Genomic DNA, 18,644 nt, shown 5'->3' with positions numbered 1-18,644 from the left:
TTAAATTCAGTTTAATGGGATTTGATTGAGATTGAGAAATAAAAGACATTTAAAATAGTACCTCTTTTTTTTAAAAAAAAAGTTTTTTTTCTTTATTTGAGAATAGTTGACACAAAATGTTACGTTAGTTTCAGTTGTACAACATAGTGATTCATCAACTCTATACATTATGTTACACTTACCACAAGCATAGCTACCATCTGTCACCAAACAGTTGTATTAAGATACCATTGACTGTATCTCCTATAAATACCTTTAAAACAGCATGTCCTTTTAGAAATATCAACATATTTTTTCCTTGTTTATCTGATCAGCCAATCTACCTATATACCTACTTATCAATAAATAATAATATTAAAAGACAATGAGATGGACTCTGATATGTCAGGGAAACCAAGATAAATAAGCTATCCTTTCTCTAAAGGAACTTCAATCTAGTGGGGGAAGATAGGAACATCAACTATGTGTGTGTGAGTATTTCACACACACGCACACAGACATATATATTTAGTATTTGCCTCTGGTTCCCATCTGCTCCCATTTCCCACATTACCTCATCTATACTCTGGAAGCCCAATGCCACCTGATTGCCAACCAAAGATTTTGCCTTCTACTTCTCAGTGGAATTGGAATTTGTGAATTGTCTTAGTCATAATTAGTACAGTCTCCCATGTTTGTACTTAAAAATGTTCCTCTTACTGGACACCAGGGTGGCACAGTCATTTGAGTGTCTAGCTGCGTGTCCATCTCTTGGTTTCAGCTCAGGTTGTGATCTCAGTGTCATGAGGTCAAGCCCCGCATCCAGCTCCACACTTCATGTGGTCTACTTAAGACTCTGTCTCTGTCTCTCTCTGCGTCTTTTGCCCCCCACACGCTCTCTTTCTCTCAAATAAATAAATAAATAAACCTTTATTGATTATTTTTTTTAATTTATCTACACTCAACCTCAACTCTTTTTGTCAGTCCCCAGGGGAGGTTTTCTTTCTTTTCATCTGTACTACATCTTTCCATCTGTTCTTGACCTAATCTCTTCAAGAATTTTCTTTGTTGCTTCCTTATCTATTTTTTTATATTGTGTTAGCTTTTCCTTCTATGCTAGCTCTTTCTCCACACTTTGTATCCTTCATCCATGTGTCTTTCCCTAGATCATATGTGTGCTGAGTCCAGCAACACCAGCATGCTCCCTGAGAGCCAACTGTGAGCCCCACTTCCCGGCCCTGCTTTCATTAATGCCATGTTGATAGATTGAGTCACCTCTATAGAGGAATGGTTCACATGAGGGAAATAGGCAGATGCTACAAACCAGATTTTAGTGCTGGTTTTCAAACATTTATAGGCAAACTACTGCCATGTTGCTCCTTTTCCTTTATTATTTTTCTTTTTTTATTTTTTTTTCAGTGTTCCAAAAGTCACAGTTAATGTACCACACCCAGTGCTTCATGCAATACATGCCCTCCTTAATACTCACCACCAGTCTCACCCATCCGCCCACCCTTCTCATCTGCCAAACCCTCAGTTTGTTTCTCAGAGTTCACAGTTTTTCGTGGTCCCTCTCCCCCTCCGATTTACCTCAATTCACTTTTCCTTTCCTTCTCCTAGTGTCCTCCATGTTCCACAAGTAAGTGAAACCGTATGATAATTGACTTTCTCTGCTTGACTTATTTCACTCAGCAAAGTTTCTTCCAGTCCCGTCCATGTTGATACAAAAGTTGGGTATTCATCTTTTCTGATGGCTGAGTAATATTCTATTGTATATATGGGCCACATCTTCTTTATCCATTTGTTTGTTGAAGAGCATCTTGGCTCTTTCCACAGTTTAGTGATTGTGGCCATTGCTGTTCTGAACATTGGGGCACTTATGGCCCTTCTTTTTACTACATCTGTATCTTTGAGGTAAATACCCAGTAGTGCAATTGCAGGGTCATAAGAAAGCTCTATTTTTAATTTTTTGGGGACTCTTCACACTGTTTTCCAATGTGGCTGCACCAGCTTGCATTCCCACCAACAGTGTAAGAGGGTTCCCTTTCCTCCACAACTATGAATGAAAGGGGAGAGATCACGACTAACACCAAGGAAATAGAAACAATCATCATAAGTTATTATCAACAGTTATATGCCAATAAGTTGAGCAACCTAAAAGAAATGGATACATTCCTGGAAATCTATAAACTTCCAAGTCTGAAACAGGAAGAAATTGACAACCTGAATAGACCAATATCTAGTAACGAGATTGAAGCAGTGATCAAAAACTTCCCCCCCAAAAAAGTCCAGGACCTGACGATTCCCTGGGGAATTCTACCAAACACTCAAAGAAGAAATAATACCTATTCTTCTGAAGCTTTAAAAAAAAAAATAGAAACAGAAAGAGAACTTCCATACTCTTTCTATGAAGCCAGCATTACCTTGATTCCCAAACCAGGCAAAGATGCCATCAAAAAGGAGAATTACAGACCAGTATCCCTGATGAATATGGATGCCAAGATTCTCAACAAGATCCTAGCTAATAGGATCCAACTGTACATTAAAAAGATTAGCCACCATGACCAGGTGGGATTTATCCATGGGATACAAGAGTGGTTCAACATTCACAAATCAATCAATGTGATAGAACAAATCAATAAGAGGAGAGAAGAACCACATGGTCCTCTCAATTGATGCAGATAAAGCATTTCACAAAATACAGCATCCTTTCCTGATTGAAACTCTTCGAAAGTATAGGGATAGAGGGAGCATTCTTCAACTTCATAAAATCCATCTGTGAAAAACCCACAGCAGATATCATTCTCAATGGGAAAAAGCTGAGAGCCTTCCTATTGAGATCAGGAACACAAGGATGTCCACTCATGCCACCGTTGTTCAGCATAGTACTAGACGTCTTAGCAACAGCAATGAGACAACACAAAGAAATAAAAGGTACTCAGATTGGCAAAGAAGTCGTCAAACTCCCTCTCTTCCAAGATGACACGATAATTTATATGGAAAACCTCCTTTTCACTTAAACCAAGTTCTTGAAAAGAATAGTCCTCTCTAAGTCTATCTGCTTCCTCACTTCATATCAACTCTGTGAAATTAGACATCTGCTCCCACCTTCACTGGAAGTATTACAGCAAACAAAAGTGCTTTTTATTGTCTGACCTCTAGGCCATGTTTCATGCTGCTGGTGTCTTGCTTTCCGAAAACATCTTCTGCGTGCTGTGTGCCGTGCTATCTCCTGGGTTCTCCTCCCCGTCCTCTGACCATTTCCCCTCTGCATTTTTCATTGGACTCTCTTTCTTTGCCCCTAGTTATCTATGTTCTCATGATTCTGAGCACAGTCCTCTCCTACATATTGTGTGTTGGCTAACTCACCAATGCCCAAGGCTTCAAGCCATTCCATTCATTATTGCCTAACATAAAGCTCTAGGCCAGACATTTTGCTCATGTCTGATTGGATTATTCAGTCGACTTCTTCTCTGCCTAGTTATGTCATGGGCACCTGACACTGAACATGTCAATGTTAATTCATTTTTTCCCCCTTAAATGTTACTCCGCCTTCTATATTTCCTATCCAGATAAATGGCGTCACCATCCACAAGTCAGCAAAGTGAAAAGCTCAGGAGTCATCCTCAACTCCATGCCGTTCTTCTTTCTGCAGATCCAGTCAGGCACTGAATATCCTTCTCTCTTCTTCCACCACACGTCTCATCCCAGCTCCCTCATTTTTAGGTCTTCATCAGTTCTTACTTAGATTGTTACCCTTTTCTCCTGATTTGCCTTCCTGCCTCCTGCTCAGCCCTCTCCAGTGCTGCTAGAATGATACTCAACTTCCTTCCTTCCTTAAACTCCTTCAGTGTCTCTTTATGGCCTGTAGGATAATTTCTTTAATATGAAATACCCTTTCAATTACAAGTAAGAGGAGACTCCACCCAAATGGCTTAAGCAAAATGGAACTGATGACAACCGAAGATTCCAGGAAATGGATCTGGATTGAATTATATCAATAGGAATTGGTTTCCTTTCCTACTTCCGTTCTACCTTCCTTTGTGTTGGCTCCAGGCTCAGGTTAAATGTGATACCAAGATGGTGGCTGCCACTGCGGCTTCACAATTCTCAGTACAGCAGGAAAGAAAACAAGAAACTCCGAACCTCCCTATCAAGAGACTCCTAGTATCTCTTTGTTAACTGGGCTGTGTGCCCATTCATGAACCAATCACCATTGCTAGCGTATTGTAACATGTTGATTGGCCCACATCCAAGGGGATGGCATGTTCCTATCCCATATCCCATATTCCATATCCCATTAGGGGAGGAGGGCATATTTCTAGTTGGAAATTTAAACCGTTGCTAGGAAAAAAAAAAAAAGCAGTGAGCGCTGGAGAAGCTCATAACGAAAGCATCTAGTATTTATTGAGCTCTTTACATGTTTAAGGCACTGCTTTAGTGTTTTTCATGTATTAACTTACTTAATCTTTATAACAACCCATGAGGAAGTGAAGAAACCAACACATAGAGAGGTTAGATAGTTTGTCTAAGTTAGGTACAACAAATAACCAATGTCAGTTGCAAAATTCAAGTATAGATTTTCCTATTCATTCTTACCCAGGAAATTTCTGAGAATGTTTTAAATCAGATGGCCATAGTCAAAAAAAATTAACGTATGTGTTATGAGTGTGTTCCATTATCAGAGCTAAAAATCACTAGTGGTTTCCATTATTTTTTGTCCTGCACAGCACAAGGCCACTTTAAGAGTATATTGGAAATGTCCCCAGAGGCTGAGTTTTCCTGGTTATCAGGAAGTTGGTAACTCAAGGTTGGAGTGAGGCTAAGCGCAGTCCATAAGTATCTGTGGCAGACACTCTTTTCCCGCCTAATCCCCACCTTGTTCCTTTCATAATCCCCAAGAGGTCAGGATGCAGTGACCACAAGCACCCAACTTTTTAAACTGCTACTGCAGAGGGGATACCACAATATGCTGGCCTTTCTCCCAAAGGAAGCCGTGAACAGGAAGAATTGTCCAGCTAATGCATGAGAGGTGGAATTCTATATCTAATGTGTTTAAGTGTCAACAGTTACTTTTCTGCATGACAAGAATTACCTGTGTGCATGTGGGGCCCGTCACCATCTGCTAGCCCTTGATCCCTTTTCAGACTTACCTCTCACTCCTCTCCACTCCTCTGCACTGCTCTGCTTTATGATTGAGGGGCCTCTCCCTCGCATGGCAGGCTGTTTGCGTTCCTCCGTACTTCTGTGCCTTGGCTGGTGCTGCACACTCACTTCACTTTTCAGAAGTTGTGTCAAGCGTCATCTTCTCCATAAATGCTTTCCTTGTGAAATCAGAAATCAGCCTCCTTGTGAGCAAACATCTATATCTCTTTGTGCCTCAGCTATATTATGAGACTATTTGCCATGATTTCTGTAATCCATGCTGTGTATTCCTGTATTTATGTTTGTCTGCTTCTGCAGTGCTGCAAAATCCTTGAGAGCTGGAGGACATTTTATTAATTCTTATCTTCCCTCCATACTGCTGGACACATAACAGGTACTCAGTAAATGCAAGTAAATAAGAAATATGCAGAAGCTCCAATAAGGTATCTTAATTGGTGACAATTCTGATGAGCACTAGGACAAACTAGGAGTTGGGAAGTTACTCACTCAAAGATTCTAAATTAGAGACCAGTTAACACATATATTTCTGCAATACTAAGAACCCTCCATTTCTGAACTCTTGCCATCAAAATATTCGCTGTAACATTATGCAGAAATTTTCACCCAAAATTTACTATCCAAATAGGAGTTCTGCTTATAACATGTTTATATGACTGCAACAATGGAACTGTTAAGTTGTAGGTGAGTTCGTGTAGGAGGATGAAGAGATTTCTTTTATCACTGCTCAGCAGTTCACTCCACAATCATGTCAGTGTTTTCTAAGGAAATGGATGACCTTGTGAAGAACATTGGTGAACACAAAAAGTCTAGAAAGTCCCATGCATTAAGAAGAATATTGGAGGGGTGTGACTGGGTGGCTCAGTGGGTTAAAGCCTTTGCCTTCGGCTTGGGTTATGATCTCAGGGTCCTGGGTTCGAGCCTCACATCAGGCTCTCTGCTCAGCAGGGAGCCTGCTTCCCTTCCTCTCTCTCTCTGCCTGCCTCTCTGCCTACTTGTGATCTCTGTCAAATAAATAAATGAAATTAAAAAAAAATATTGGAGGGATAAAATATATTGAGTGAGGTGAACACATAAAAGACATAGGCTTAGTCATGCATATACTTCCATCTATAATGCATGGGCTTTGTTACACTTGTGAGAACATTTGAAACAATATGATATTACTTGTTTTGGAAAGCTTCACTGAGTTACTCAAGGATAATAGGGTCTGTTTGAAAAGCTTGAAAAGTATCTCATGCTGAGGTTGGATAATCATAAACTTTGAAGCCATGTAGATGCTACTGAGGCACTACATACCTTTGAAGATCTGAAGAAGATGAAAGAGTTTGATCATTGGGTAAAGAAGTCAAGCTTCAGCTTCAAGTCCAGAATGGCGTAGAAGATTGAACGACTATTCAAGAGAGCAGCATTTGAAGTTGTAGAGGAAGCAGCTTCTTGGTGATGAACTTAAAGCAGTTTTTTATCAGTGAATTAGAGAAAACTATTGACAGAGGTAGTTAATACATTTTCATTAATACCAATTCTTTTGATAAAATTTGGCTTTTTAAAAATGAATGTCATCTTGGGGCGCCTGGGTGGCTCAGTGGTTAAAGCCTCTGACTTTGGCTCGGGTCATGATCTCAGGGTCCCGGGATCAAGCCCCGAGTCGGGCTCCCTGCTCGGTGGGGAGCCTGCTTCCCCCTCTCTCTCTGCTTGCCTCTCTGCCTACTTGTGATCTTTGTCTGTCAAATAAATAAATAAAATATTTAAAAAAAAAAAGAATGTCATCTTGTCAGAGAATTTAAAAAAAAGAAAAAGAAAAAAAGCCAGGGCATTACACATCTAAAGATAGGCTGACACAGTTTTTAAGTGAAAATTTAAAGTTGATGTTAAACTAAAACCTGTGTATTTATATAACTCTGAGCATCCAGGACCCTTAAGTAAATGTTGAAGATTAAATTGTATTTTATATGGTTCTCAAATCCCAGCACTTTGGTTGACAAAGCAGGCATTCAGTCCTTACTCAAGGAGTCCTAATTTGTGACAGCTCATTTTTTTGGTTTGTGAGGTCTTACAAGAACAGAAAGAGTTAGGGTTGAGATTTGAGTTAATTTTTGTATAATAAAGAGCTGATGAAGAAATTGTTGAGTAGGCGCTCTGTGAAGAAAGATAATTTGGATGATAAGCTAAGAAAAGGCTTTTTGTTTTGTTTTTCATCTCAGCCTGGATATTTGAACTATTTTTTAATCCCTAATTCTTTTTTGCCAGGAGTGGCGTAATCTCTCTGCCAGGAGGACTGTGTTCCTTTCACAGATTGTAGCTTCTGTGAATATTCAGTGATACTCTGATGGTTAGAAGCACTTGCTGTTTAGCTCCAAAACATGAAAGTTCCTTCAGGTGTCAGTTTTAATTAAGCATGTCCATCCCTCCAAAATGAAAATCAAAAGCTCTTTGGGAAAAGTCAGTTCTTCTCCAGCCTCGTGGAAAGGACTTAAGAGAAGTGAATGGGTTTTGAGCATTTGGGGTCTTTTCAAATAATGCCCAAAAGAAGAAAATACTTGCCTAAACGAAGAATGACATGCACATGTTTTTCTCGTGTATGTATCTGTATCTGTGAAAAATGTATTACTCTGGGCTGCTGTATTCCCTAAGAATAGGTATTGTCTACAGGTCAGGACTATCTAGTGATTATCAACAGGACGCTCTTACCTTTTAAATGTCTTCTCTTGGAAGTAAGCTGTTTTTTTCTTATATCGATTGAATATCTCTTACGCAAATGCCTTCATTGTTAAACAGAAGAAAAATCAATTATTTGCATGACTATAACAATATAGCAGTTCAGCTAAAATCAATTTAACAGGTATTTATTGGCTCTTTATTTTAGATAACAAACTACACTATGTAGTAGATGGTTGAAGAGAAAATATAAAGATAAAATTAATCGCTTTGAGAATTAGTAGGACCCAGATAAAAGAATAAATAATATTAGATTCCTTTTGCTTTTGTAGTTGTTCTAAAATATTACCTACAAATAAGTACATTTTAAGTAAATATTACTATGTCCTCTCTCTGTTTATCTGTCCATTTGTTATAACACAAGGGTACTCTACTACCCTTATGGTCAGAAACTTCAAATTCCATATTTCTTAAGTAAATGACTATTTTTTTTTAAGTAGTTACCTAATTTAATATAATACTAACCTACCTTTAGCAGATAATAAGCCATAACAGTAGTGACATATATGATAAATATTGCAGTAAAAAATATGCATATCATAAAAAAAGATACAAATCTGAAGGGGACACGCAATTCTACCTAATTTTAAAGTGTGGGATGTTGATATTTGAGCTGGGCTCTTCAGGACAAGTATGTTTTCTGGAAGGTAAGGGACAGACATTGCTGGAAGTTTGAACATACTGATCAGTGTGTTCATTCTGAGCAAACAGGCATGGAAGGGTTTAGTTTATTGGAGGAGGAAGCAGGCGCACATATGGCCAGGGCTTCAGAGGCAGGAAGAGTGGGATGATGGAGATGAGGATAAACAGGGGGACTCCGGCTGAATGGCGAAGGGCCTTGAAGCAGTGCCTGGAAAGCCTTCAGAAGAGCAGAAAAAGAAGTATAAACTACATTCTTAAAATGCATTGCGTCCCTGGCTGGCTTTCCCCACTTCTCCCAAGTAACTCCTGAATGCATAAGTGCTTATGTTTTGAGAGTACAGAAAGATTCATTAAGTGTACCTAAGATATATATATTTTTAATTTGAAACATTTATTTAGGGGGAAAGAAAACCAGTCTGCTGCTTTGTTTCTTTCTGTTTTTAATTAAACTGAGTTTTGGCAGTGCTTTCCACTAGGCGTTCAACATGGGACTGAACCTTTAGTGACTCACCAAAATTTGTTGTAAATTCTTAAAAACACCAGGCAGTTTAGATATATCATACTTTTTTAAAGCCTCATTTATTTAGTGCTACCCTTGAGTACGATAATGCATACCTGAAAACTTTGAGTTTTGCACTGAGAATTCAATTTAATATGTTTTGACTAGTTCCAAGGTAAAAGTGCTGTGCTAGACCTTCAGCAGAGGGTGGAAAAAATTCACTGCACAGTAGTAACCCAACCTGAATTTAGACAAGCCAGAAAATATAGGCTAGACCATATGGAAGAGGATCCCAAGCGTAAAATCTACGTGGAATGACTGGCTGTTCATTTGGAATGACTACTTCTATTTCTAAAGAAGGAGTTTGCATCTGTAAGTGCTTTGCCTTGATAAAATTAATTTTTGATATGGATCAGGGGTCAGAGACAAGTTTTAGGGCCAGTGCAGCCATTTCCAGCCAGTGATTTGTAAACTGTACCAGAGGACGCTAGTGCTCGGGAGTAGGGGTGCTTATTTTCCAAACATCAGCATGCTGCTTATCAACACTAAAGATCTCATGTTTTTAGGGAGAAAGAGAACGAGTGAGAGCTTGTGTGTGCATGTGCAAGGGCTGGGTGGTCAGGCATCTGAGGCAGAGGGAAGGAGAGAGAATCTTAAGCAGGTGCCACAGCCAGCATGGAGCTGGTCACATTTTGCAGGTCTTGATCTCACAACTGTAAGATCATGACACTGAGATTGTGGCCTGCGCTGAAATCAAAAAGTTGGATGAGTAACCAAATGAGCCACTCAGGCACCCCCAAATGCTTAATATTTTAAGCTGCCCAAAGATGAAAGACAGAGCATAGGGAATATAGTCAGTGATATTGTAAGAGCACTGCATGGTGACAGCTGGTGGTGAGCTTAGGGTCAAGTTTAGAGCTGTCCAATCACTGTGCTGTACCCCTGAAACCAATGTAACATTGGTTTCAACTATACTCCAATTAAAAAAAGAGAACTCGTCCATAGGAAAAAAATGAACTAAAGAGCTTTTTGTGTTCAATTTTCAAAATTGTTTCTTTTTTTTTTTTAAATTTTCTTTATTTTTTATTGTTTTATTATGTTCTGTTAGTCACCATACAGTACATCATTAGTTTTTGATGTAGTGTCTCAAGATTCATTGCACGTGCTCCATGTAATACGTGCCTTTCTTAATGCCCACCACCAGGCTTACCCATCCCCCGATCCCTCTCCCCACTAAAACCCTCAGTTTGTTTCTCGGAATCTGCAGCCTCTCATGGTTTGTCTCCCACTCTGATTCCCTCCGCCCTTCACTTTTCCCTTCCTTCTCCTAATATCCTCCATGTTATTCCTTATGTTCCACAAGTAAGTGAAACCACATGATAATTGACTTTCTCTGCTTTACTTATTTCACTCAGCATAATCTCCTTTTAAAACTCTTTTTTCAGTTAGGATTTTGGTCATTAGTCCACTCTTAAGATTTTAAAATATACCTTAATTAATTGTTTTTAGGTGCTTTAAAAATCTGAAGAAAAAAAAAAAGCTGGTCAAAACAGAAGACTGTAAGGGCTTGAACATGGGTGGTAGTATTAGGGGGTAAAAGGGAGACAATGACTTAAAGAGATATTACTGAGCAGTAAAAAAGCAAAAACAAACACATAATTCGGCAACTGTTTAATAAATGATTAGGAATGATGATTCTGGAAGTCAGGAAAAAGGAGGAGGTACATAGAAATCTGTGAATTATCCACTGAGAAAATCCAAGGTAGGCAGAACTTTGGCGAATATCCACATAAAGGAAATGGGAAGAAGAACAGAGAGGGTGAGGGGAGCGTAGATGCGTCAGCATCCTGGAAGTCAAAGAAGGAGTGTCCAGAACAAGTGGGCAGGGAGTGGAGGCCGACAGAGGAATTAGTGGTTACATATGGTGATCAGGATAGTAAACCAGCAGATCAGAAATAAAAACCAGCAAGCATAAGTGGGTGGTGAAAAGGGAGAGATGGTGGGTGTGGAGGAATGGTTTGGGGAGTTGGTCAGTGACGGGAAGAAATAAGGAAAGTACTAATTGCAAGTCATAGTGGAGAGACAAGGAAAGGTTGTACAGAATCAGGAATCGGGGGGAGGAAGACCAGCAAGAGGGAGAGATGGAAGACAGAGGCCACATAGAAGCTTATGATTACATCACCATTTAAGAGACATTGAAATCAAACCTCAACAGCATGGGTAGAAAAGGTATCTTTGCAGTTTTATAGAAAAATAAAATGATTTTATTCTCAGAGAATTATAATAATATCTGGTATAATCTATTATTCTGTAGATAATAATCCCAAACTGCTTTAAGGTGACCTTTGTTGAGCATGATAATTTATTTAAGAATTACTGTAACGTCCAGAAGCCTTTATTTCCCTGGCTATGGCGAATACTTTCTGTAAGTTGAACATAGGGGATATTTCTGAAGTGGGTACTTAGGATAATCATAAATATAGCCATGTCTCTGTGATAAATGCTTTTAGACCAATTACTGACATGCTCAATTGAATACTAATACCTCCCATGAAATGGCTTTAATATAAGTAAAATGACAGCTGCTCTGCAGTGAAAGGACACATAAAGCTTTGCATTAGCTTGTCTCCAGGGTTACCATCTGTGCTGATCTGAAGTTTTAATATGTGGGATTTCTCAGTCCTCTGCAAAGACTGTATTTTCAGGCTAGGTATCAATAGTGTGTAAAAATAGTGTGCGAGGAACTTAGACTCTTTTTGGTCTACATCCATGCTGACCTTAACCACTCCATTGTTCTAGAGAAACACGTCTATATCCTATTAGAAAGTCTGTGTGATGATTGCTGATGTAGCTAGAATATGGGAATTGTTTGGTCCTATTTTGCATATCCAAACAAAGATGTTAGTTTATGTATTTTATGACTAAATTATATTCTGGGCAAAATTGAGTAGCAAAACATTAGCAAAATGGAATGACTTCTACTAAGTTTCCACAATTAATATTCCCTAATTAATATCCAAGTTTCAAAAAATATTTTAATAATTATTTTTAAAAAGTAACAATATTTAGAAGTTTGGAACCCATAAATATGATAAAATATAGAAATAATATTTTTATAATTTAGAAGGAAAAGGGAACACTGCTTTTGGTTTAGCAATCTAGAATTTTACATTTCTTTTTTTTTTTTTTTAAGATTTTATTTATTTATTTGACAGACAGAGATCACAAGTAGGCAGAGAGGCAGGTGGAGGGGGGGGAAGCAGGCTCCCTGCTGAGCAGAGAGCCCAATGCAGGACTCGATCCCAGGACCCTGAGATCATGATCTGAGCCAAAGGCAGCGGCTTAACCCACTGAGCCACTCAGGAGCCCCATTTTACATTCCTTGATATCAGATATTTATTCTTTGTTTTTCAGCAAACATTGAGTACCTTCTTTGTCCCAAGTATTAGGCTAGGCCTTGGGTTTGCTGTTTAGATTTTCTGTCCATCTTTAAGGAACTTGCAATTTAGAGGGAAATACCTGCATTAAAGAATTAAACCACTGTTTTTAAACATCTTCATGCATTCAGAGCAAGGTGTTATAAGAGAGCGTGGGGGCTACACCTACCAAGGACTAGGAAAGTTTGGACAAAACACTGTCTATGTTGAGCTGTAATGATTAGGCAGCAGAGGGGGAAAAGCTTATGTGTGTAATAACATACAGTGGGACTAGCATGTGAATGGAATGGCCTATAAGCTAGAGAGACACGGTGGAGTCAGGAAAATCCAAGACCACTTAGCTGAAATAGAGTGGCTTGTGGAGGGTGAGATTGAGAAAGGGTGGTGGGGCTTCCATGAGAGAGGAAGGTGGGAAAGAAGCTGGTGTTAAATCATCTCGAGTCTTATAAACCATCTCAAAGAACTGGGGCTTTAATGTGAAGGCAAATAGAGCAATTTATGGATACTGGGACAAATTTATTATCATCTCAGTCTCTTCCTCCTTCTTCATTATTCTCATCATCATTGGCATTACTTTTTGTAAGATTTTATTTATTATTTGACAGAGCATAAGCAGGGGAGCGGCAGGGAGAGGGAGAAGCAGGCTCCTCACTGAGCAAGGAGCCCAATATGAGTCTTGATTCCAGGACCCTAGGATCATGACCTGAGCCAAAGGCAGACGCCTAACTGACTGAGTCCCCCAGGAGCCCCAGCATTATCACTTTTTGAGCTCTTCCTATGCAGCAGGCAATATGAAGTCCTTCCATGCATTTTTTTTTTTAAATTTCATTTTGACCTTCCTTGTAAGTATGATTAACATTTCTATTAAAAAAAAAAAAAAAAGAATTGGCTCAGATCAAGTGTAGAAACAAGCAAGGGAATGTACTTAATTTTCTTGAGGCCAGACGTTGGCAAGAAGCATAGCTGGAAAGCATGCCCAGGTTTTCCTAATGTCACTATCCCTGCCTCTCTGTTCTGGTGCTCTTAGCTAGAAAATCACTGCATCACCCAAGGAGCCCTCAACCTGTAGTGTGCTGCAGAAAAACATTTTGGTTGAGAACTAAATGAAGTGGGACTACTTATTAGGTCATTGTTATTATGCAGATATGAGTAGACATTGGTGGTATGAATGGAGAAAAGTGAACATATTCTAAAGATATCCCAGAGGTAGAATAACCAGGCTTAGTGCCTACTTGGATGTGTGGAATAGTATTTCTGGCTTGGGATATTGAGTACACTTCAGGAACTATATTTATAAAATCTGCCTGGCTTATTGGTACTCTAGAAAGCAGTAATGCCAGAACCATTAAGCTTATACGTTGCTCGTAGGAATGTAAACTGGTACACCTTCTATGAAAGGCAATCTACCAGTTTCTTTAAAATTAAAAATATGCATAGACTTGACCCAGAAATTTTACTTCCCAGGCATTTATCCACAAATATGCATTTACATTGTATCAGATACATAAGGATATACACTGCAGGCTTGCGTGTAATTGCAAATATCAGAAGCAAACTAAATCTCCTTTATTGTGAGATAGTCTAATAAATTAGGGTAAATCCATTCAGTGAAATTGTTTACAACTCTTAGAGATAATGAGGCACCTCTGTGTGTGGATCTGTAGGGAAATATTGTATGTGGGCTTATGGTTACACATGTATGTGAAAATACCAGGTGCCAGAGAAAATGTGTATAATTTCACCATTTTGTGAAAGCTAAGTAGATGAATAGATGGGGAGATAAACTGATAGCTAGGAATAGTTTGGTATAGATAGACATCCAGAGAATATCTCTATGAGGATAAAGATACTGGTAGAAACAGTTGTAAAGAGGTTCTGGCTGGATGGCTGGGACAGAGGACAGAAGAGGGAGAACTGTTTATCTTTATTATATGTCTTTTTGATTTTGATCTGTATGCCTAAGTTTATTATTTTAAAATTAAAACATAATATAAATTATAAAAATTCAAGGCAGAACCCTCTTATTTTTAAAAATATTATCTCTAGGGTGCCTGGGTGGCTCAGTGGGTTAAGCTGCTGCCTTCGGCTCAGGTCATGATCTCAGGGTCCTGGGATCGAGTCCCGCATCGGGCTCTCTGCTCGGCAGGGAGCCTGCTTCCTCCTCTCTCTCTCTCTGCCTGTCTCTCTGCCTACTTGTGATCTCTGTCAAATAAATAAATAAAATCTTTAAAAATAAATAAATAAAAATAAAAATAAAAATAAAAATATTATCTCTAGAGAAACATCTGTAAGATAAAGGGAAAAGGCAAACTCTTAGTTCAGTTTTCTTGTTTATTTTTATTTTAAGGATTTGTCCATATATTTAACCAGAATTTTCCCAAGAAAAAGAATATCTTTCCCCAGTGATTGACTTACATTCTTCCAAATCTCTGGAGGTCCTGAAATTCATAATACCAGTATGAGACTAGAAGAAGAAAAGTTCATATTTAAACCATTATTTTTCAGTCCTTCAAGTCATATTGCTGTTAAAATACTGCACTTTGTCCACTAGTTCATTCATAGGTGGAGAGTACTTGGAACTTACCTAGATGCTTTGGAGTTTAAACATAAAAAACTGTTTTTGACCTTTTAAACTCAGAGTTTATGGAAGCAAGTAAAAATAATATACATAAAAATTATGTACACATTTTACTGTGTACAGTAAAATTACTAAATTGGATATAAGTTCAGAAAGGGGGGCTATCAGAGAAACCTGAAACTCTGAGGCAAGAATTCCTAGGATTTGTGGGGCTTGTATGGATCCTTGACGAATTTGGATAGTCGCAACTAACGAAGAAAGAAAACGCCAGGCCACAGAGAAGAATCAGAACTTCGTAGTCTAGTCAGGGCACAGGAATGAGTATCCGACAAGCAAGCTCAACTAGAGTAGGGAGGCTAGGTCGGGAAGGACTGGTATCAGTCCACAGGGAAACCAGAAAGCGAGGAAGAGGACTCTGATCCGATGATAATAAGGAAACCACCCTGAAAAATTCAACATGTTCTACTCTTTTCTTGATTATTCATGTTTCTACACATTTATTTTGAATCTTTAGCATAAAAAATTTGTTCTCTACTTGAAGCATTTTATTCTTCACTTTATGCTCATTATCTCTTACAATACCTTCAGTGGAATTAAACAAAATCCAATGGACCATTGGCCTTACCCGTTTTGAAATTATTCTATAATAAATAGTATCACGTTTGGATTCTAAGCAAAGGCACTTCACTTATGGACACTCAATAGTGCTTATGCTCAAAACCTTTAATCATTTTCATTCTTCTTGCATGTAATTTTTTAATAGATTTACTGTCTTAAGTATGAAGTAGAACAAAACATACAGTTATCATATGGCAGGTTATTTAACCCGATCTTCATGAAATTTTAACATTGTAAACTTACAAAATCTTTTATGTAGTCATTGGACGAGGCTGTGAAAATTCATTTTTTACTTATTAGTAAAGTCATCTTTCCAAAGTTCTTTCATGTTATATAACTAAATGGCAAGGTGATTACAGAAAAACAAACATATTAGAATGTGGTATTCCTTTCCATTCAGTTTGAAGCCCTGAATCTTATTCATGGATAAAATGATTAAAAATAATTATTTTGGTAAAATATAATCTCAGTAATCCATTGTTGTGTTCAAGGGTTTTTACTTTTTTTTTTTCTTTTCTTCCTTCCTTCCTTCATTCCTTCTCCCTCCCACTCTGCCTCCCTCTTTCTTTCTTGCAGGTTCCACACTGGGTATGGAGCCCAACTGAGGCCTCGAACTCAAAGTCCTGAGATCAAGATCTGAGTTGAGATCAAGGGTCAGACGCTTAACCGACTGAGCCACCCAGGTGTCTCAAGTTAGTCACTTTTAATGAATACGTCAAATGAAGATCTTGTATTAAATTGACATACTATTTTCCTTAACATTGTGCTAAAGGAGTGACCTCAAGAGAACAGTTGTGCCTATGCTTATAACTTAAAATCAACAGAGTCAATCAATCCATATATTTTTAAAAGTTTTCCCTAATGTGAAGAACATTCTCTTGATGGCAGTGGAGGCGAGTAGTAATGTTAGGATTTTGCTTTAAAACTATAAATTCATACTTCAGTGTGAAGAACGATGTTGGGATTTGCATAAAGATTGTGAATCATGGGGACCCCTGGGTACCTCAAGTCGGTTAAGCATTTGACTCTTGGTTTTGGTTCAGATCATGATCTCAGGGTCCTGGGATTCAGCCCAAGGCAGGCTCTGCACTCAGCAGGGAGGCTGCTTGAGATTCTCTATCCCTCTCCCCCTCCTTCTCATGCTCTCTCTTTCTTGCTCTCAAATAAATGAATAAATCCTTATTTGGAAAAAAAGATTGTGAATCATCAAAATGTACAGAAAATTTAACCTTTTCTGAAGATCCTAAAGATGTTTTCTTTGGAAAGTTTTCATTGATAAGAAATGAGTCATTTCTCCAAGGCCTTTAAAAGCATCACATCATTGTCTTTTCTGGGTTACAAAATTTAGTAAACTTAATTGACTGCCTTGTGGGTTTGTATCCTTGAAGAAATAAATTAGATAGTTATAGGATGCAAATAAAAATAAAAGATGATTTAATTCCAAATGGATCCCAGAGTGATTATTGTAATCATTATGAATAGCCATATGAATTTTTTTATGTTCATATATTTTTTTCTTATAAGCACCTAGGTATACCATTTGAAAAAAAATGCAATTTTCTAATATTTTATTTTATAAATCCACATTTAATATAAACTTTTCAAGATCCAAGTTGATAGATATTACAGGTAAAAGGCATTGAGAAAAAACTGTACTTTTTAACAACATTGCCAGCTTCTTAGGAGATTTTCCTGAACTTCAAGGAATTTAAAAAACAAAAAAACAAAATACCTTCCCAAAGAAAAATTAAACCAGGCGACGTTCAACAGGCAAGGAAAACTTAATTCAAGACTTTTGGAATAGGGGACAGTGACTGATCTCAATTCTGCTGAAACAGAAGACAGGAGGGTTTTAAGTGCTAAGACTCAGCTAGTTGAAAAGTACTGGAGGGTATTAGGAGGAGGTTGCTCAATGGGATCAGGCCATCTGTGTTTGCTAATTGGTACTTAAGAAGTTAGGCACCTATCTTCCCACAGAGACTGGGAGGTAGAACACAATCTTCTTTGATGATTTCATTTGCAATGGATGGCTCCCCCAGTCCTTGAGAAAGACATTACTGGGGTTGTATAACTGGCAAGAAGTGGATAGATTCTTATCTCAAAGGGGCAGAGAAAGAATTTATAATTGCAAATTTTCTATAGTAAACACTCTAAGAAAAGAGAGGTCGTGGTCTAGAGTCAGGAAGAGGCCTGTGTAAAGTTGAGTCAGGGTGAAGTCAACAGTGTTAGGCTGTCTTAGTCAACCCTTCAGTTATATTAAGTTGCACCATATACGTTGATAATATTTGGCCATTTTGACCTACAAAAACAATGGTTCCATATGGTTTGATCAACGATCCTGAGATCAAATTTCTTCACATGTTATTCCTACATTCTGCAGAAGCAGGCAAATCTGGAATTGTTGTCTTTAATTATATCTTTGTCACCCTAAAAAAGACTTAGGGAGGATTTTCTATGTATTTACACACATGTATGTCTGTATGTGCATATGTTTGTATCTGTATGTGTGTTTATCAAAAACATGTTAAAAATTAAAGTTGCCAGAAATGGGAAAAAAAAGTTAGGATAAAAATGCAAACCTTGAAGCCTTGAATAGTTCTTAAAGAAATGTGACAGATTTGTTGCAGAGCTTCTCGTAAGTTAAAGCAAAGAAATAAATGTCCCCATGGGATTAAAGCAAGTCAGAATTTTGGAATAATAGTTTTCTTAGTGTTGAAACTTGGCACGTTTTTGCTTTGAGTGCTCATAAGGGCAACATTTTTATGTCAGTAAATAGCCCACTAAACCTTATAGCTGATTTCACAGGCATGGATTTTGCTTGCTTATTTATTATTATCTTTATTGACATCCTTCAATGCAAACTCTTGGAAAAACCCCAAAGTATAATTCAGTAAAGGTAATTTGGTTACATATTAAAATAATGATATCCAGATACATATCTCTCTAAAGATAGAATTAAGAATTAAGATTATCTAGAATGAATTATGTCAGACAATTGCACATACTTTTT

The 18,644-nt window shown here is 38.0% G+C and overlaps 1 protein-coding gene across 7 annotated transcripts in view; it reads left to right on the top strand.

Moving 5' to 3' along the window:
* OXR1 (oxidation resistance 1) overlaps positions 1–18,644 on the top strand; it is a 443,393-nt gene that overhangs the window by 65,163 nt on the left and 359,586 nt on the right. The window contains exon 2 of one of the 7 annotated variants that reach the window (XM_059165785.1): positions 16,211–16,326. The exons of the other annotated variants lie outside the window; for them this stretch is intronic. The gene's annotated coding sequence lies outside the window, so the exon portion shown is untranslated. The remainder of the gene's footprint in view (positions 1–16,210; positions 16,327–18,644) is intronic. 7 annotated transcript variants of the gene reach the window in all.

This window comes from Mustela lutreola, chromosome 3 (assembly GCF_030435805.1).
Source record: "Mustela lutreola isolate mMusLut2 chromosome 3, mMusLut2.pri, whole genome shotgun sequence".
NCBI classification, from domain to species: domain Eukaryota; kingdom Metazoa; phylum Chordata; class Mammalia; order Carnivora; family Mustelidae; genus Mustela; species Mustela lutreola.
Note: the sequence above shows the minus strand (reverse complement) of the source record. Positions and strands in the feature narration are given on the sequence as shown.